Genomic DNA, 23,399 nt, shown 5'->3' on the forward strand with positions numbered 1-23,399 from the left:
TCACTCATAAATGACTTTGAAGGTCAAATTATTGAAATTTTCATTTTTTTGGCTTTTATTGGCTGTAACTTTGTTATTTTTGAATGGATTGTCTTGAAAAAACTTGAACATAATAATCTTCAAAGATTACTGTTAAAAATATACCGAAAGACCTTGACCTTCACTCATTAATGACATTGTCTTTGAAGGTCAAATTATTGAAATTTTCATTGTTTTGGCGGTAACTGACTGTAACTTTGCTATTATTGAAGGGATCAACTTCATATTATAAGAGAACATTCTTAAGGACCAGACCTTGTTGTTTATCAAACCCAAATTTGCTTGGGCTCTTTAATGACCTTGACCTTGAAGGTTAAATTACTGAATTTTCTCAGATTTGTGCATTAAATGACCATAATTATATATTTATTGGTGTGTGTGTGTGTGTGTGTCTATATATATATATATTTACAACAACAACAACTAGAATTGCGTCATTGTTTCTTTTTATAGAATTGCGTCATTGTTTCTATTTATAGAATTGGGTCATTGTTTCTATTTATAGAATTGCGTCATTCTATATATTTATAGAAATTGCGTCATTGTTGCTATTTTTAGAAACTGCGTCATTGTTTCAATTTTAGAAATTGCGTCATTGTTGCTATTTTTAGAAATTGCGTCATTGTTTCTATTTTTAGAAATTGTGTCATTTTTTCTATTTTTAGAAATTGCGTCATTTTTTTTTATTTTTAGAAATTGCGTCATTTTTTCTATTTTAAGAAATTGCGTCCTTTTTTCTATTTTAAGAAATTGCATCATTGTTGCTATTTTTAGAAAGTGTTGCTTATCTTAGAAATTGCGTCATTGTTGCTTTTTTTAGAAATTGCGTCATTTTTTCTATTGTTAGAAATTGCGTCATTTTTTCTATTTTTAAAAATTGCGTCATTTTTTTCTATTTTTAGAAATTGCATCATTGTTGCTATTTTTTAGAAATTGCGTCATTGTTGCTATTTTTTAGAAATTGCGTCATTTTTTTTATTTATAGAAATTGCGTCATTGTTGCTCTTTTTAGAAATTGCGTCATTGTATTTTTTTTAGAAATTGCGTCATTTTTTCTATTTTTAGAAATTGCATCATTGTTGCTATTTTTAGAAATTGCATCATTGTTGCTATTTTTAGAAATTGCGTCATTGTAGCTATTTTTAGAAATTGCGTCATTTTTTCTATTTTTAGAAATTGCGTCATTGTTGCTATTTTTAGAAATTGCATCATTGTTGCTGATTTTAGAAAATGCGTCATTGTTGCTATTTTTAGAAATTGCGTCATGTTGCTATTTTAAGAAATTGCGTCATGTTGCTATTTTAAGAAATTGCGTAATGTTGCTATTTTTAGAAATTTGCTTAATGTTTCTATTCATATATATATACAAAATATATAAACAAAACTTATGTGACAAGACAGACCAACTAAATTTATAAAAAGGAAACATTAAGATATGTTCAAACCTTTCTATGTTTGCGTTTAGAAAAAGTAAAAAGTCGAGCGTTGCCCCCGCCCGGCGGTGGCTCTTGTATCTTCAGTGTTGTTATATTTTTCTGGTCCTTCGGGATTATTGATGCCAGCACTATTAAGTGTTGAGAATTGAGTACCGCTCAAGCCGGTGCTAGGGGGCGTGAGGGATGTTGCACGTATTCATTATCCCTCATGTACAGACTCAATCAAACCGAGTCTGCAATTATCTTGTAATTTTGTTGAGATTAATGCTTCCGAGGGATCACTTTGTTTCCAGATTTTTATACCGGTATTCCTAGATTTCGTCTTAAAGTGATCAATTTTTGATATTGTATGCATACAATGTATCATTTTATTATGGGCACTGTGATATAGCAGCCTTTTTGAGCAAAATAATACAACAACGATAATGAGTTGCCTGTATCAAGCAAGAACACGAGTTACACATATAATTCCATGCTACACTGTGTTTATCACGCGACCTTCAAGATATAGGAATCAGAATTTATGCCAAATGCTAAATAAGCCCGGAAAAAAGCTAAAGGCATATGTATTATTTAGAGGTAAATACTTGGTTGCTGCTTGCCATTATGCGATAATGGCCCGAAGATGTGCATAATGGCATGAGGGCCGCAGGCCCGAAGGACATTATGAACTCGAGGGCCATGATCGCATAATGGCGAGCAGCAACCAAGTATTAACGTCTTTTAAACCTATGTCCGAAATAAGGCGTTTAGACATCGCCGCTTATCTTGGTTGTCGTCCTTTCTAAGAAACGGAAGTACAAATATCTGTCATACTGTACAGTTTAACACTCCGAATAACTTAGAAAACAACACAAAATAAATATAAGAAAATGTTGTTTAATTGTTGTTTTTATCGATAAATACAGAATCCTACTCTTCACATGTTTGTGAGAATTGCATTTAGATCTAGTGCCAGTTTTTTTTATGAAATTGTGTGCCTTCGAGACTGTCTACTAGTAGGCCTAAATGCGAACAATCCGACCTTTTCGTACCGTCAATCTAAAATCATTTTTGGAATTTCCGAGGGTCATGTATTGTCTTGAGGTTATAAGTCTTGTATTGTCTTGAGGTTATATACCTAGCCGGTGCTAGGGGGCGTGGACGGTAACTTGCACTTTCCATTACCGCCCATGAACAGGCTCAATCAAACCGAGCCTGCAACATTTACAGTTTTGCCGTGTTGGGCTTTCTTTAGGGATTCTGTTTTTCACTATTTCATTGTCACATTCGTGTTATTTGTGCCGTGTTGCGGCTGTAAAAAGTCTCCCCGTACATTTAATCAATGATATTATATTTTCGATCCTTAAAGATCGTTCAACACGACATTATTGTTGTGTATACATTTAAGGTGGTAATTTAGTTTCTTGTATTTGGCCTTTTTTCAATTTGGGTGGTTCCAGTATTCCTAATTGAATACTGAATATTGTTTGTTTGTTGTTTATTGATTGTTGTGTGTCTAAGTATTGGCAATTGAGGCGTCACCAGTCCTGTAAGCAATAACGATAATGCTACAATTGAAATAACACTAGTTGTTTGTGTTGTTATACTTCTGAAAAAATGCTTAGTTGATATGGCAATTTACTTCACATCTTGTAGAATATAAACAATAAACATTCAGCGTTTTAACAACGTGATGTTTTTTAACAATTTATATCAAAATTAATGCAAATCTGTACCTCATATAGCCTCGTTTTCATTTTTGAGTCCAAAATAACTATATAGAAAATCATCTCGTACTCCATCTATTGCATCTCACCTCATTTTCACAACAAATTAATAATGTGTTTATTTTACTTGAGGTTACAAAGTTATGTAAAAATGTAAAAAATGTAAAATAAAAATGACATACACAATACATTATATTGAAAGTAATACTGATTCTAATCCACTCTACACAACTGCTAAACTAGCCGCTCGTCAAATCTAGTTTTGACAGCTGTATACTCGTCCAAACGAATTCAGTATTGCAATGTATGTATATTAACATCATAAAATCATACATCTGATGTAATATAACGATAAGATAAATAAGATATTTATGTCAATCATGTTTTCCTTCCTAAGCAGCAGGAATTAATATCAATGTAATTGAAAAGGAAAACAATTTCAAACATATGTTCGAAGATTAAAATGAATAATAAGGGATCAATTCTCTATATTACATGTGTTTAAGTTTTAAACTTTTTCTTGTTTCTGTGCTATTTTTCGGACGACGTCCGTCTGTTATCAGTAATTTCCTGTAAAATTAACAGGGAAGGACTGAATATAAGAAGAATTTTCATTGGTCATTTTAAAATTACAAACTGAAAACGGCTAATCTCATTGGACATTCTAAAAATAAATGTAAAGGACAGTTCAAACCATTCTAAAACAAAATGTAGAGGATAGTTCTCACCATTCTAAAATAAAATTTTAAGGATAGATCTTTAATTGTAGTTCTGTTTTCCGGCAATGGTAAAGATATATAACCAAATAATATAGATAAATAAAGAATTCCTAAAGAAAGCCCAACACGGCAAAATTGAAAATGTTGCAGGCTCGGTTTGATTGAGCCTGTTCATGGACGGTACTGGAAAGTGCAAGTTACCGTCCACGCCCCCTAGCACCGGCTTAAGCAGAATTCAACATTTAAACGTGCAATAGTAAAATTTTGAATTTAGAAACATCCGCAGATGTGTTCATACGGCGGTTATCATGTTTACGTAACTCACTAGATTACATGTACTACAGAGATAATAATTATCCTCGACTACCGTAAATCCGCGACGCTAAGGATTCTCCGGCGTAACAAACAATAAAAGGTCAACAAGTAGAAAAAATACCTCACTTACCTGCTGAAAAAATTATTTTCTCATTATCTTCACGAATATTTCACACGAATAATCTTCAACAAGTGTCAATGTCATTTTTGTTTATATTCAACTATTCAATGGAAGGCGGCCATTTTGTTTCACTTCCCGCCATCCGCGGATGTGACGTTATCGCATAGTTCTTTGCAAAAAAAGTACAATTAGGCCACATCTAAGTTTGAATATTTGGTTTTGGTGACTACTTGGTCCAAAGTGAATATTAAATTAAAAAAATTATTTTAACAGATTAACAGGAATATTAAATTAGGTGCTACCTAAACAGGGAAAATTGAATAATACTTTTTTTGTTGAATAAAATGTTTCTGGTGGTTAGAGACTGACATGTCCCACACTACAGAACATTAATCAACATTAATTTTATAAAAACAGATTAACAGTATTACTTATGTACAAAGTGATTCATGACAGTTTTAACTCCTCTTTGCAATGAGGACAGAAGAACTTATCTCCACTTCTGACCACTCAAGCATCAGTGCAAAAACAGAGATGGGTCCAATGCAAACATTGTTTTCCATTCTTATAACCATAACACTTGGGCCACTTTGTTAAAATCAAGGAAGTGGACCCAGATACCTCCTTTGGAGAAAATAAGTTGCAAACGCAACATTTATCCTCATCATTTTCAAAATCAGATTCAGATAATTCAGAGCTAATGGCAGCAAGATTTATGTGTGAAGGACCAGGTTGAAGATCTTTAGAGGGTTTTGAGACTTTTTTTACATTGTACTTTTTTGTTTATTTTTCCATTTGATATAGGTTTCTAAACAGGTTTAGTAACTGGTTTTTTATGTACATCATTGGTGATTTCTTTACCTGCAACAATTTTGCTTACATTTCTTCCACTTTTTTTTTAATTTGTAGATTTTGTTTTATTTTCTTTAAGCTCATATTCCTTAACTGCAAACATTTTATACCCAGCATGATCTACATAAATACTACCTTCAAATGTTGCATCCGAATCACTGTCACTACCAACATAAAGCTATGCAGGAATGAAGTCCTTTTTTTGGTACTGCTTCTCTATCAAGTAGATAAATACCAGCACGTTTCAACCCAGACTGGAGATTTTCAGATTTTAATGCTTGAAGATGTACCTTACAAGCAAGAGAACAAATGTTATATCTTGTGACAGATGCAGCTGTTTCACGCATTAATTTGTGACACGCATTATTGTACATGCGTTGAAAAGGACCATAACAAGCTAAATCTAAAGGTTGAAGTATGTGACTTGTATGGGCTGGGAGTATGAAAAATACAATATTATTTTCTCTTGCCCAGTCAACTAGTCCTACAGATATATGTGATCGATGACCATCTAAGATCAAAAGAACTTTTTCGCCATTACGACCAGGAATGTACTTTACAAAGTGATTCTCCAAGAAATCGTTGAAAATGGTGCCATTCGACCAACCAGTCTCACTCATAGTGCATGTAGTACCAGGAGTAGAACCTTGAAGAAGCTCTGGCATAAGTCTATTACCAGGGAAGACCAAGTATGGTGACAAAGCATAACCAATTGTACTTCCACAACCAATAAGTGTGACTGTCTTTCCTTTTCCTGATGTCACAGCAGGAGGAGAATGGTCAGACCTGGCAATAACAGAGGGAGGTGTGAGGTCACATGTAAGGCTCTATTCATCAACATTGAAAATAAGATGAGGCTTATCAAGGAGGTCATGTTTCTTTAAACAATTTTCAAGATTATCAAAATAATCCATGACAATGGACTCCTTAGTCATTTTGGCACGGGCATATTCTAAGGATCTAGGATTCAACTTCTTCATTTCAGGCCACCTACTTCTGAAACCCTCCAACCAATGAAATGATAAGGATTGAGACTTGTTTCTTTTGCCTAGGAGAACAGCATATTCTGTAGCAATATTAATACATTCTTGGCATGTGTATCCATACCCATAATCAGCCATAGTCTGAAAATGTTTAACTAGATAAGCCTCTTCAAGCTGACTAAACAAAGTTGCTGAGCCCATAGCAAAATTTTCTGGGTCAACTTTTCCCAAAATGTGTTTTCTGGTACACAATAGATTTTTGATGCACTTAGGACAAGTACACCATCTTCCCGAACAGATTTGTAAGCATTAGTCAGTGCTGTTGGTGAGTATAGTCTGTACTTTTTCTTCATTGACTGTGGCTAAAAATAATAATAATAAATAAGCTTAAAATTAAAAAAATAATTAAAAATACAGGGCTGAAAATTTAACAATAAAAATATGCTTGGCCTTATTTTTGACAGACGGCGAGAAATTCCACATATGGAAGGTTACTACGAAGCAGACGAATGTTAATTTTTTGGAATTAAGACAACTTTGCATTAAAAATGGATTTTTAAAGTAACAGATATTTGGGAATAAGGAAATAAGTAAGTTTTACATTGTAAAATAGTTTTGATGCCTCTTACCTGTTTAAACCGCATGATTTTTGTTAATGTTTTCGAGGTCAAGGTAATTTCTCCCTAGTAAATATTTTCCCACGGTCACGCATGCGCAGAAGCGAATCAGTCCGAGACTCTTGTGGGAAAAAAAGATGGCCGCGGATCTACGGTAGTCGCGAAATAAAGGGAGTTGATGATACTTCTGGAAATAAAATAGTGCTCTTAGGCATATATTTTATGAACCTGTCATGAAACTTAAATATTGTTTTCATTGATCATAATTTCGGGAGACAATGCTCTCTACTAATGGTAGACAGTAATTAGGAACCAGTTTTTATCATATCCAACTTTTCATTTCTCATTTCCTTATTACTGGTGGTTTCTCGATTACAATGAGAATAACAATTAGGCACATATTGACATATATTATTTATAAATCATGAAATATCGCATTCTCTGCAAATAAGATTTCCCAAGCAAATCGGCTTATCTTGAAGCACAGAATCATGTTTGCTGGGCTTAACTGAAGTGCACAATATAGTTTTACAAAATATTTTTGTGAACTATCCCATATATAATAATTTAAAAATAAAACAGGATCATTTTTTTTTTCAAATGGTGTTGTTTTAAGTATCTGTCAGAAACATAATTCAATCGTGAATAATAAATAATTGACTTATAAAATAGTGAAATATTTGTTCACCTATTGTCATCGATATCAATGGTACACTTTTTATCTAACACTATCTAAGGGGGCGTGGACGGTGTACTTGTCCTCAGTGCATCTAAAATCTATTGTGTACCAGAAAACACATTTTGGGAAAAGTTGACCCAGAAAATTTTGCTATGGGCTCAGCAACTTTGTTTAGTCAGCTTGAAGAGGCTTATCTAGTTAAACATTTTCAGAATATGGCTGATTATGGGTATGGATACACATGCAAAGAATGTATTAATATTTTTATCTAAGGGGGCGTGGACGGTAACTTGCACTTTCCAGTACCGTCCATGAACAGGTTCAATCAAACCGAGCCTGCAACATTTTCAATTTTGCCGTGTTGGGCTTTCTTTAGGGATTCTGTATTTATCTATTTTATCTAGATGATAATGTAAAAAACGAAACTATAATTAAAATAGTTATTTTATAATTAAACAAACATTTAAAAGTAATCATTACTTGAAATTGTGTTTCATTGTCTGATTTCCGGTAATTATTAAGGCGTAATTTAGACCTTCCGCTTCTATGGAAATATCGTATTGTAAAACGGTTTATATTTGCATTTGTTTATATGTTTATGACAATAGACGTGTGATTATTATTATGCTTTTAAACATGTTTAATAAAATCTAGAATATATGATTAAACTGATATTTGACATTCTCTGTTGTTTTTTCGTGCCACACTTACATAATTACAATACGGTAAAACCAATTTACAAAAAGTAATATTTTTCATTTATTTAAGTAAAAACACATTGTCTCAAAAACGAAGTGAAATATCTTCTTATTTCATATATAAAATGTTGCAAAACAGAATATTCCCTTTGTTGCAGAAAATAGTATTCTCTTTAGCATGTTTAAACAATAAAACAGATCTTATGTCGGAAAAAGTATATGTCTATATATCTGTTAACACACTAGAATCATTTATAATCTGCTATATCATTATATGTAATAAGGGATCATACATTTCATAATAACAATATCCATATAAGGCATGCACGTTTATACATGAAATTTGAAAGATTAGATCGTACACAATTTCCTCTGCCGAATTCGATTCCAAGTAAACAAGTTTTACGCGTTTCATAGCTCCTTCAATTTAATTCGTGTGAACAACTTCAATTTCTCCGGTCCTCCTTTTTATTCGTTTTACATTTGTATACCGCAGATCAAGGTACTTCTACTTTCTTTCAAAAAGAGTACCGCTTTTTGCTATGATTCCATGTAGCATTTTACTCTTTTGTGTTTCTCCAACTGTTTTCTTAGAAATTTCTCTTCAGAAAGTACCAAATCTACTGTTTTTTATGGGAAACTTTAAATTTCCCGGGAAACTTTGAATTTTTTCCCTTTCTTTGAATAATTTAAAAAGTATATGAAGGGTTTTTGAAGAAAAAAATACAGTTTAGAACTGTTTTGGGTTTCCTTTCGATCAATTTTTGTTTTATGTTAAAGGGTTCTTTGAAACAAGCGTTCTATTTCATCATACAGTAATCATTTAAAGTTACAACTAAATCCATCTTGCGTGGAGAGGAATACGTATATGGAATTATAAGTGTGCCTTATGACATAAAACATTTGAACCAATGGAAATTAATAGTCAATTTATCTTGAGTATATTGGCTGATTTACACCATGTCTATATTCGCTTCTTCGCCTCAAATGCGAAAACACGTAGGAACGACATAGTTGGACTTTGTAGTCTCTTTCTGTTTTCGTTTTTTCGGATTTCCGAGGCAACAAAGCGAAAATACGACAGAAGGAGGGCCAAAATACGACAACAGAAAATCTAAAAAAGTGAAAACACAAGGAGACAACAAAGTCCCTTCGTGTTTTCAAATATTCGCATTTTGAAGCAAAAATACGACATGTCGTAAATGAGACACGATACTTAAGAGTAAAACTGGAGGCAAAATACAAATTTAGCATATTTTTATAGTTCGAGAAAACATTAGCAATTTATCAACGTCATTTTATATTTAATTCCTGTACGATGTTATTACATCTTATTATATAATAAATGGTCGTCCCTAGATTATTATACTTCTTAAAAAAATTGTTTGCTTTCAAAACTTTATAATGAAAATTTCAAAAGACTAAACTGACGTATTAACTGGCCGGCAAAAGTTATGTCAAGACACAATTGCAAGATTTAAATGAAAATAGATGTTCTGGATTTTATGAATACTTGTTCACAACGATTGAAACCTACATCTTCAATTATAAAGAAAATGATATCTCTAATAGAGAAAAAGATATATCTAACATTTACTGTCATTTGTCACCAACTAAAATACTTCCCTAAAAACCATTATTATTTTAATAACGCAACACCATTATCTATATTCAAGAGAAACTAAAATGTCGGTATAAAATAAAATAACTTTTTTTGAATTCTGGAAGATCTGACCTAAATCTTCCAAAGACTCTCATTTCTGATCTGCTGTAATGACAAATGAAACTAACAGACAATCTAAGGAAATAAAATAAATAAACACATTCTAGCTAGAAAATTTTCATTCTTATAATTTAGCCATTTTTGTAACGAATAAAATAATTTAAACAATTATTTGACAAATTAACGTTAGGCTTTTGGATTGATTACTGATTTATAAACACAAATAATATTTGATAATGTCACATTAAAAAACATCAAAATATAAGTTTACAATTTTATGTAAAGTGATAGGATAGTTTGTATCTATTTTTCACCATGTGGTGCTTACGAAAAATTTTCATAAAGGGGGCCTGTTTGAAGCATTACAATACTGTAGATTTTTAATAACTGAAACTACAATTATCGTGATCTAAAAGGTAGTGATATGAAGTATGTGATTTAAACTCGTAATCAAGAAAAAGAAGGAAAATATGTTTGTGTAAAATGTAATATTGTCTAATCTCGTGCTTCAAACCAGAACTAAAACTCGAGCCTAGGTCTCTTATGATTGAAGTTCACATATAAAACAATAAAACCACAAACAAATTTATATCCTCAATATAATTATCAATACTTTTTACATTACAAAACGTATAATCTTATTATTATCATTGCGTTTTAGCAACCAAAAGCAACAAAGATATCATGTTCTCTGTATCATGCTAGAGCATGAAATACATATAGTGTTATACTCCCTTGTGTTTATCAAATGACATCCATGTTTTTTGAGATGTAGGAGTTTGTTTACAATTGCAAAACGAACTTGATACATATCCCAAAAATGAAATTAAAACTGTTCACATGTTAAGTTTATACTGAAATGTCACACGTGAACTTAACGAGAATTATCCCCCAATTTGCGTGTGTGCAATTAAACAATACTAGTTAGTAATAATACATCATTTATATTCGTAACAAATCTGTATCATTAACTACAGATGTGGAGCACGAAGAACGTCAAATACCATACAGACAAAGATCTCTTTGTAATGTATACAGTGAATCCCAATAGAAATTAGGTTTTTGTTAATTTGATTATTTGTTTGTTTGTTGTTTATTTGTACTACAGACATTAGCAATTGTAATGAAAAAACAGTTGTGTTGTTATGTTTCATTTTGACAGCTTCCTAGCTGAAGAGAGAATCATGACTATTTTTGTATTTTCTGATCGCAAGATCAGTAAATACATAGCTAACATCCACGGTCTAACACAAAATTTCCTAACAGTCCTAACAACACAAAGTAGTTCTTACTCAAAACTGCTTAAAAACCAGCAATTTAAAAGACAGAATAATTTTTAATGTAGGCATTTAACGAATTACAGTGCATTGAAAGTTCAGATTAGTCAATAGAAATATGAGGTTACAATCACAAATTTCGCGGATGAATATCATTTTAATCAATGAAAATGCTTTTTTTAGCTATGTCGATTACTGAATACTCCAGGGCGTAGTACACAAATAAATCTGACTGCCGAGTAGTGGAATATATACATGTCGGACTGTTTTGGCGAGAAGATTTTCGCTAAATTATTTTTATCAGTGTTAAACAGGTTTATCGTGAACAAAATACCTCGAAATTGATATTGTTTGGTTTTATTAACCTGTCAATTACATACTGATTACGCGGTCGATGCACACAGTATGTTAATCTTCGGTAGATGTTCGGTAAGTTCCGTGAGAACTACGCTGTACGATAGAATTTAATTTAATTTGTATCTCTAAACTAAGTGTACTCCGCGTTATAGCGCAATAGGGTAAATCACGAGTTTATATTAATCTAAGTGCCACACGTGTTTTAAGTTCGAGGCCTCGTTGGTCCATGTTTTTTTTCTTATTAATACTTTCAACATTATTGAATCTATATATGATTATTTTATGTTGTTCGTTTTGTTTGATTATGTTTTACTTAATTTTGTTATGCATATACTCTTTTTAAATAACATGTTTTTTTTTAAGAATTCATGTTTAAAATTAAAACGGATTAAAATCAATAAATTTCATTTCAATGCCGTAAAACACACTACAAATCTGTTCTATTAAAATATACTGCAAAAATAAAGAAAGAGTACTAAAACAATGGCAACAGTAAGAATCGAACCACATACCTCTCAATAATCAGGCATTCTCTTTACCGACTGTCCTATTGTGAATTAACGAAAACTTTCACATAAAGCTGGCGTGACTTTCAATCGATGACTTATATACTCCACATTAATTCTCGTAAACTACACGGACCAAACCGAAGTGGGATCGAATATTTAAATGAGTCCTATAATGTATTCAAAATTGACAGGTCAATAAAATCAGACTATAATTAAGGATTACAAACACGAAATGGAAATTCTCAATTTAGAATTACAATGTATTTGTTTTTATTCAGGCTACATATTACGTATTACTTCACCGTGGTGCAGGGGTATCGCGCTCGTATCGCGCTCGTTTAGGGTGTGAGAGGCCTAAGGTTCAAATCCTAGTCGAGGCAACTTTTTTTTTTAAGTGTCTTTTTTAAGGAAGTAGCCACGATATGCAAGGATAAAGTGTGGCTGTCATAAAAAATGATTTTTGATACAACTCTAGTCATGCAAAATTCCATATGTATCAATCTCAAACTGTTATAGAAAAAAATCTTAACACAGTCGCTGCGTAAGATGAATTATAGTATATAAAAATAAACCTATATAGGAAAATACATACAGATAGTCAGTATGATTTAGATTGCAAAGATCAGAAAATACCACAGAGCTTGCAGCCCTTTGATTTATTTAGTTTCCCAATCATCGTATAATTGATGTTGAATTATGATACAGTTAGTAAAATATTTAAACAATGTTTTCATAAATAATATGATTCAGCGTTAATTTTGTTCTGGAAGACAATACTATGGAGTCAAACGAATCAAATTTACTTTTTTCTATTTTATGTTACTCCTGTGTAAAACCGGGAACCTGTAATAATTGTGTCCCAATGACCAAAAGGTTGTGTATTATGCGACATACTAGATATCAATGGAATTTTCATAGAACTGCATTTTAATCTAACATATTCCCAAGAGAAAAAGAAATAGAACAATGTAAAGTAAATTACTTCAGATTGTTACATATTATATACATTTTGGTTATGTAAAATATTGAAATAAAACATCCGCCAGCAAAGTGTTTCATTTAAACGTTAGGATTCGATTTTTTGGGAAGCAATGTTGCAAATGGTAAGAAAGTAAGAAATTTTTCGCCTCTTAATGACTATGTTTATAAAAAAGTCAATTTTACAAAAGTGGTTGTTGAATTACGTTAGATGCTTCCGTCATGTTTAACATAACTTACCAATGACCACGCGAATGTTGTTCTTGCCGCTTGATAATCTAACCCGTAAACCGCTTAAAGAAATTTTTGATTGCATGTTTCATGCTTTTTGATATGTTCAGTGACAACGACGCACTGTAATTTTTATCAATTATTCGAATTAATTTGATGCAGTTCAATGGCATTTACTTACATTATTTTGCAAAGAAAACCACGCCGTTCTAAATGATAACTGTATAATTTCATCTGAGAAACAACATGTGAAAGGGATTGGTTTTGAATACATAAGACGGTAAAAGAAAAGTTTTTCTTAAAGGCCAGTTGTTTCTTGCATTCAATTTATCTCATGATAACAAATTACCAGACTCACGTTTTCACTTAATATAACACACATTACGTTTCAGCTTGGCAATGTTGTTTTATATAGCTATGATAATTAACCGTAAAAATAATGGCGGCAGCATGTTTTACCCATATTAACAGTGAGTGGAGACAAACATCATCCGGCACACCATAACCTGTGTAAGTCAGTGAAATGAACATATTATATCATTTATATCATGAGTGTTCTATGAAATATTTACCGCAATACATAATGACAAAGTATGTTGCTAAGAGCATACGATATTTCAGGCATGAGTTCAACAAATTTATAATTTGCAACAATGACTTTCAGGTTTCAGAAAGCTCGATATGTTTACTAATAGTCCGATAGTGGTTTAAAACACATATTCTATGCTTGCTTAACTTTAAATTACGCGTTTATAAACTTTAAAACTACGCTCTCATATCTTATATCCCTTGTTATCACCATGAATAATCTTATAATAGATACAAGCGATTTCATACTATGTAATTCATATATTTTGAATGCTTAGGTGAGAGTATTAAAAATTTATTAAAAATGACTGCTATCATTTAAATTCCTTAACTTGGAAAAATAAATGATACTACCGCTTTGCTTGGCATTTCTTTCGTCATCAAATAATTATAAAATCACGGTAAAATAAAATGGTTTGTAACATTAACTCCTAAAACATATTTTAGCTTCTTGGAAATCTTATTGAAATGATTGTATACTCAGTCTTTAAAAGTAATTAAGAGTATTTCAACACAAGTCACCTATTTTAAGAGATAAAGATACAGATCTGAAATAAAAAGGATTACAAAAATCTTGAAATTATCACTTTTTCCTCTTACTGTGATCCTTTTTTTATTAAGTAGACTTATTTTAACTTAACTTGGCTGCCCAAGACAATGGAACAATTAGCTTACGAACCTGGAGTAACGACCTACATTTCCTGAATTGTTTATATTTCCGTTGATAATTAGTGTCTTGAATTTAAAACATTAATTTGTAGCTATAGAATTTACGATTTCGTGCTTTACCTTATTTCGTAAAAGAAAGTGATATTGTCTCATTTATTTATAATCGAGTTTCCTCTATTTCTATAAAATTCAATGTCAATGACAGTTATTTTATTCTTTATGATCAACAATGAACGTTAATGATTAGGCTTATATAACTGTAATGATATGAAATAAATGTAAAGTTTCTAAAAATACTGTAATTGAAAATGCTATAATTAGTTGAAATGAATAACGTCAGAACTTTATGATATATATATAATTGTTAATACGAACGTTTGTTACGCAGTAAGTGTATATAATGTTGTGATTTTATGAGTTATGTTAAATGAGGTAAAAATAAAAGAAAAAAACGGATGTGTCATATATATTGTAGATATAAAGACATAACGCCAGGCAAACATTGAAATTAATAGGGTTCATCAATTTCGCGGTGTAGAACAACTGAATCATATGGATTCTTGTTAAAGCAACCGGATGGATCAGTCGGTTAATCGTATTGACAGTTTTAGTAAGACTGCAAAATTTTCCTATTCTTTGACAATATGCGTCCAGTGATTGAATGTGCCGGTATAAAACTCGCAGCCAATCCGAATTATTCTATAACCTTTTAATATAGTAGGGAAGTAAGTCACAAAAAAAGAACTTAATTTTGAATGCGGTTTCAAGGTTAACCCTGTGACATTAATTTCGTATGTACAGAGCCCTTAAATGACATTTATTTTCCACGCTTTTTTTTCCGGGTCTTAATTCGTAATTACGAAATATTTTTCGTTTTTACAAAATATTAATTCGTTTTTACGAAATATTAATTCATAATTACGAAAAATTAATTCGTTATTACGAAATATTAATTCGTTTTCACGAAATATTAATTCGTTATTATGAAATATTAATTCGTTTTTACGAAATATTAATTCGTTTTTACGAAATATTAATTTGAAATTACAAAATATTAATTCGTTTTTACAAAATATTGATTCGTTTTTTCGATATAAAAATTCGTTTTTACGAAATATTTATTCGTAATAACGAAATAATAATTCGTTTTTACGAAATATTATTTCGTTTTTACGAATTATCATTTCATGTTTACGAAATGTTAATACGTTTTTGCGAAATAATAATTCGTTTTTACGAATATTATTTCATTTTCTAGTATTCTTGAACAGTCACGATACATCATTCAGTAATGAGGACAGCAAGCAAAATCATATACTTAAATGATTGGCCTGACATAGGGTTTGAATTGCTTGACATAGAATTTTCTAACCTCAAGCAAAAGGGGTCATATAAAGCCTGGATAACATTGCCACCAAATATAACGATTATAAGCGGCTTATTATATTTGAGTGAACATGGTTGTTGAATGAGAAGTCATTTTCAATCCAAAACATCCTCTTTTCCCCCTTTTTCAAAACAAATTCCCAACAGCTGGCAAAAAACCAAAATGTTTTTATTTCTTAGACAATCTTGTCTGACATGTTCTTTAAAAAACAAACGACTATAGTATTACTTTCTTTTATCATACACATTAATAAAGGGGCTGGCTTCCAAATTTTCACTTAAAATATATTTCCTTAAAATTTATGTATTTGCACCATGCGATCATAAAAACACTAAATATCAAGGTATTAAATGTCATAGGTATCAAGTTATTAAACTAACAAGAAAGAGCCTATTGTGTATATGGTGATTATGTCAAATCGAATGATGCATTTCGTAAAAAAAAATATTAATTCGTTTTTACGAAATATTAATTCGTTTTTACTTAATATTAATCCGTAATTAAGAAATAATATTTCGTTTTTACGAATTAATATTATGTAATTACGAAATAATATTTCGAAAAAACGAATTAATAGTTCGTAAAAAATCGAATTAATATTTCGTAATTACGAATAAATGTATCGTTTTTACGAATTAATATTTCGTTTTTACGAATAAATATTTGTAATTATGAAATAATGTTTCGTTAAAACGAATGAATATTTCGTAATTACGAATTAATATTTCGGGGAAAAGAACTGTTGACAATGTCACCTGAGGGGATCCGTACGTATGTACAAATGTACAAAACAATATAATTGCTAAGCTTCTTAATCTATTATTCAATAATCTTATACGAAGTATCACTTTAAACACTTAGACTTGCTGAATGGAAGATAGATGAAAAGATTGTACATATATCCTAAAATATTTTACATGTTTAAGAATGTAGTAGTTAAGCCGGTAAAACTTTTACGTTTGAAAGGAAAGATAAAGTATATTATTAGAAAAACACTCACAAAACCGGCTTAATTAAAATATTGCAGTCAGGGTTTAATTAGACATGTTTCTGACCATAGTCGTTAAGTACAAGCTCCTTGCCTTATTGCAACGGCTATAAGTATGATTAATACATGAATGTGTAAATGATTTCTGATTTCTTATTAATTGTTATTTAGCAACCTTAGATATGATCTGTGACACGTTGGTGCTTCTCGATGAACAGTGGTATATGGCCCCAAAACAAACATGATCACCAAGATATTGGTACAAATTGGTTTTCACATTATAACACGACTGAGCATGTTCCACTCACTTTTTAACTAATTGGAAACAAATTAAGAAACGCCTTTCAGAAAGATATAATTTGCATGCTTACTTTACTTCATGAATAATTTATAATGCTTTGTGATTTACAACTTACTAGTTCATTTTGCTTATACACTTACGCTCAATTGATTCTACAAAGGTTAACAAATAACCACAGAAAAAAAATGTTTTGAATTTATTCTAGGTTTTGATTATAATGGTTGTATTATTGGATGAAGAATTTTTTGAATTATTTAAACGTCGCCTGTCAGTACTTTGCCTTGTGCCCTATAATGTTTGTTTTTGTTTGGTATGCTGTCTGGCTCGTTGTCGTTGGTCCCTTTATTTGGGGTTACGTACATTAAATACCGCCCTACCTTGTTGATCTCCGTTTTTATAGTTTAGTATTTTAAAGCGTTTGCTTAAAATATGAGAAAAACGGAATCTCTCAAGAACGCTCAAAATGACGAAATTAATAACGTGGTAGGCTCGGTTTGATTGACCCTACAATGGACGGTACTGGGATTTGCAATCGTCCACGCCTTTAAGTACCGGCTGAAGAAGAATTCAACATTTACATGAAATAGTGAATTATGAATTTAGAAACATCGCAGATGTGTTCATTCAGTTCATTACGTCAGTTTGTCTGATTTTTTGTAGACAATATCAATTTCATAGGTTTTTAAAAAATATTTCCAAATGATTATTTAAATATTAATTTGACAATAATGTCACTTATTTTACCTATCTATGAACATATACTTGTATCGTGTATCGATCCTTTTTGTTAGTTCCTTTGTCAATGATTATTAAATCACAGTTGACTTTCTCTGCCTAAAAGAAATGCCAAAGATTTTACAATGAAAATAAAATAATAAATATAAAGTCACTATTTAGTATCGTGGCATTTTACTTTTTACTTGTCTGACGTGTCAGAAACAATCAATTAACTATTAAAAGACTTGAGATTAAATCTCCTACATTTGACTTTTTTAACTTTAACTTGATTAAAGATGCTTATTATGAAATTATTCCTTTTGAAAGGAACCAGTAAAACTCGTCTTGTCAAAATTCAAAAGTCCTAAAAAATAAACAGTTGAAAAAAATGGACAATATTTATAGTTTTTTCAAACGGAATAGTAATTTACTGGAACAAAAAGTACTGCCTTCTTAGCTATATATCTTAGCATTTAGATAAACATAGTAATTATGATGAGGGAAACACAATATGTAAACTCTTATGTTTGTAGCTATTTAACATTTAGACGTAACGAACTGATATCGTGACTTCATTGTTAACTGGATAAAGTCACACATGAATAATTACTCATTATTGTTCAACAATGTTCCCGTTGAGTTCATATGGCGTGATGAATACGCAAAATTCACCCTACGTTGCTTTAATTATAAAGTTACAAGTACAGAAATTGATTACCTACAACAGTTTGTACAAAGAAATATTTGATTTACGTTAAATAAGGGGAAATATTTATAACATTCTATATGTATCAGCATTGACAAAAACATGAGATGAATGATACCCTGTGACTTATGCGGTAATGGTTTGTTTTTACGTTTTATACAAGTTCATATTATTTCAAATAGTGAATTTATAGTCTTGAATGTAATATATATTTGTTTGTTCGCTTTATTTTTGAGGTCATATACTCACCTGATGGTGTGTGGCTTGAAAGTGAAAAATAAACTGATTGTCAATTGCATGTACCTTTTAAAGCTATTAGTAAATTCTTTTACAGATTGTATGTTGCAAGGATTTGTATAAAGTTGTGAACACATGTATGTATGCATTTCAGATAATTTCTAAGGAATTCTGTTTCTGTTTTGTATTTGTTCCAAACTTCCAAATACAGATTTGAACCCTTTTGCCCCATAGTAGAGTTTAACACGAACCGACTTTGGCCCAAGAGGTCCAATGCCCCGAGGTCCAATGCCCCGAGGCAGTTTTTTCTATTATTTTAATTTTCAAACTTTCACTGTTTGTACACAATGAATGTTGAACAAATATTTTGTATATAAATAGTATTATCACAAAATAAAAGACGGGTCGAAATGTTTGTGTCAAAGATTAGCCGCCTTGACCTCTGTTTAGAGTCGTGTTGAACTTTTATCTTGAGAAAGTGGCATGCAGGGGGTCAAATCAGGACTTGGAAGTTCTATTTTTATTTGTTTTAAAATCTCGTCATAACATCTTTATAGAAAATATGATATTTGACCAGTAAAATTTGAAATAAAACATGGGTTCAATAGTCATTAAAATGAATTTCATATCAATCGAGATACCCTGTAACTTGGCAAATATGGATTTTCAAATTTAAAGCATATACGAGCTTTATGTATTTTGATGATCACTATACAAAATTAGTTATTACCTTGTTGCATTTGCTTAAGGAAATCATCGATAATAAACGTTTAGCAAAGGTTTGATTTAGAAAATTAAAACAAAGTCATATACATAAAATCCTTTTTATATGCCCGAAAGAATTTCGGGCATATTATGTTATACCCCCTGGCGTCCGTCCGTCCGTCCGTCTGTCCGTCCGTCCGTCCGTCCGTCCGTCCGTTAGCAATTTGGTTTCCGGAGCATAACTTAAGTTCCATTTGGCCCACAGTATTCAAACTTCATAGGATGATTGTCCATATTGGGTAGAAGACCCCTATTGATTTTTGGGTCACAAGGTCAAAGGTCAAGGTCACTATGACCTTAAAACTGAAAACAGTTTCCGGAGCATAACTTAAGTTCCATTTGGCCCACAGTGTTCAAACTTCATAGGATGATTGTCCATATTGGGTAGAAGACCCCTATTGATTTTGGGGTCACAAAGTCAAAGGTCAAGGTCACTATGACCTTAAAACTGAAAACAGTTTCCGGAGCATAACTTAAGTTCCATTTGGCCCACAGTGTTCAAACTTCATAGGATGATTGTCCATATTGGGTACAAGACCCCTATTGATTTTGTGGTCACAAGGTCAAAGGTCATGGTCACTATGACCTTAAAACTGAAAACAGTTTCCGGAGCATAACTTAAGTTCCATTTGGCCCAAAGTGTTCAAACTTCAAAGGATGATTGTCCATATTGGGTTGAAGACCCCTATTGATTTTGGGGTCACAAGGTCAAAGGTCAAGGTCACTTTTACTTAGAAATTGAAAACAATTTCTTTAGCATAACTTAAGTTCAATTTGGCCCACAATATTCAATTTCATAGGATGATTGTCCATATTAGGTAGAAGACTCCTATTGATTTTGGGGTCACAAGGTCAAAAGTCAAGGTCACTATGACCTTAAAACTGAAAACAGTTGTCGGAACATAACTTAAGTTTCATTTGGCCCACTGTGTTTAAACTTCATAGTATGATTGTCCATATTGGGTAGAAGACCCCTATTGATTTTGGGGTCACAAGGTCAAAGGTCAAGGTCACTATAACCTTAGAAATGAAAACAGTTTCCGGGGCATAACTTAAGTTCCAAATGATACTTTATTTAATTCCCATGTCTTACAAATTCTTCATCTTTACTAAAAAAAAATCACTTTCGGGCATAAAATGCTCCGCCTAGCGGTGCTCTTGTTACTAATTTGGAATTCAATGTTTCAACTTGAATAGTTGTCGTATAACGGAGAAAGAACTCACAAATGTTACATACTTTTAATATACAAATACAAACACACATGTGAACGAGTGGAATACCAAAGCCGAACTCCTCCTTGGACATTTGAGAATAGTATATATAAAGACAACCTGTCATAAGGACATTTTATAATGTATATAAATACACACGTTTTAGAGTTACATATATTAATCATTTTGACATAAGATCAGTCCGCTTGTATCCTGAACTATAATACTCATAAATCATGTCATGTTCCATAGTGCACATTATGAAATAAAAACCTTAATATATGTATATATACATGTTGACTTGTCATTCTTTTTGAATATAGCGTGTATGACTCATTAGCCTGTGCAACCAGCTATACGACAATTCCTCCTTTACTTATATAAAAAAAAATTTAAAAAAAAGTTTTAAACAAGGTATTAAATATCAAATATTTCAAACTCGTTCTAACAAATTAAAAAAAAATATCTAAAATCAACTTGACATCTGTTTTACCCCTAAGGTAAGGATGTTATACATCAACCTTTTGTTACTTTATTCTCAAAGAAAAATCGCCTTAGGTAATATCCGGTCAGGGATGTCCGGTCAGAGATGTTATCTAATGACTTTTTATTACTTTATTTTTAAAAGAAAAAATCACCTTAGGTCATATCATCTCTGATTGGTCAATTGAATATCGTGTGTAACCTTTTCATGTTTGAATTCATTTTAATAGAAAAATTTGGATAGACACAATGTAGCACAGGTAAGTTTACTTTTGAAATTAGTTTTAAAAGTTTTGAATAAGTAAAATAATAATTATTGTTAAATGTTCGATTAATCTTTATGCAAAAAAATACAAAAATAATATGTTAAAGTAACATAAGGTAAATATTATAGCTTTATAATGCCTATTTCAAATTTGATATCTTTTGCGGTCTTATCTGCATAGCTAGCTTGTTCTCGTTTTGCTTTTTTAAGGTTCTTATAAACAGATAGAAAAGTATTATGTTGTTCTTGTAATGCAATTTTGTGATACTCTTCGCCATGATAGTGCTGCCTTGGTTGTAGCAACAGGTCGACCGGTAATATTGCGTCACGGTTATATAACAAATAAAAATGGACTATGCTTTGAAGTCCTAGAGACATTGAATCTAAGTGCGGCTAGTGTCATGTTAAGATGAATATCCCATTGTTTGAGATTTCCCTGGATTCTTTTAGCTAAGATATCATGTATGACATGGTGAGAACGTTCATTTTTCGCGTTTTCCGGCAGCATGATAGGTAGTTGTACGCACGTGATCAAATTCTTAACTCTTTAAGTGTTTCTTTAAAAGCATTACTTGTAAATTCTGATCCATTGTCAGTGACAATTTGTAATGGACATGCGTATCTAGGGTAAATATCTTCTAATAGTAAATGTATAATTGTATCAGTACTTTTTGTCAGCAGTAGGGAAACACTCGGGATAACCACTGTAAAGGTCAATAAAACAAATAATGTAGCGGTTACCACTCATTGTTTTTTCATAGGGCCCTATAACGTCGATACTTTTTTGGCTTTTTTTAAAATTTTAACTTTGGTTACTTTTTTGTTTCCCCCCATGGGGTGCTTTTTTTTTTTTTTAAGGTTTTACGGGGGGACTGACAATCAACACATTTGGGAAAACCTTTTCATAAAAATTCTTTGGGAAATTTTTTGGCCAAAAATATTTTTTTATTTTTTAAAAATTCTCTGTTCCTGGGGGGGACCTTTTTTTTATTTAAATGTATTTTGAGTAATGAAAAAGGTTTTTTTTTTTTTTTAAGGTTGGTTTGGGGGGGCGGGAACAAACAATCAAAGGGAATTGGGATCTTATTCACATTAGACAAGATAATCAGACTTGGGTTAAAATTTTCAAATTTATTTTGCCCCTGAAACTGATTTTATTTGGCTTTGCCCCTTTTGATTTTATAACTTTTTATTTCCCCAAGAATATTTTGGGATTTTTTATCTTGCTTTTAAGGGCAATTTTTAAAATTTTTCGAATTTTTTAATATTTTTTCTCCCAATTTGGGGTTTCTTGAAATTGGTATTTTTTGTTTTATTTTTTTGGGCAAAAAAAGGGTCCCTTTTAGAATAAAAAGGGCTTTTTAATTTTTCCATAGCTTTCATCATTTTTTCCAACCAAGAAAGTTACTTATATCTTTATTTGAATTTTTATTTTAATTTGAGACTGTTATTTTTCAAGGGCATTTTATTAAATTTTAGTTTATAAAGTTAAAATTTTACCCGGATTTTTTAACATTTTTATGGGTCAGGCGGGGAAGGGTTAGAAAATAATGGCAAAAAATTTTAAATTTTTTCCTGGCAAAAAATTCCAATTTTTCCCCAGTTTATAGGCAAAAAATTTTTAAACCCCCCAAACGGGAATTTTTTGTTTTTGCTGGGTTGTTTTTTAGAAATTATTTAAAAGGGTTTATTGTCTGTAATATAAATAAAACTCTGGCATTATGTTAAAAACATCTAATTTTTGTAACGCATAATGAATACTGATAATGCTTCTTTTCTATTATGGTTCTGTATTCTTTTGGAGGATTCACTTAATTTTGAGATTAAGAATATTTATA

The sequence above is a fragment of the Ruditapes philippinarum genome, unplaced genomic scaffold, assembly GCF_026571515.1.
Source record: "Ruditapes philippinarum isolate M1 unplaced genomic scaffold, ASM2657151v2 ctg67_1_1_1_1, whole genome shotgun sequence".
NCBI classification, from domain to species: domain Eukaryota; kingdom Metazoa; phylum Mollusca; class Bivalvia; order Venerida; family Veneridae; genus Ruditapes; species Ruditapes philippinarum.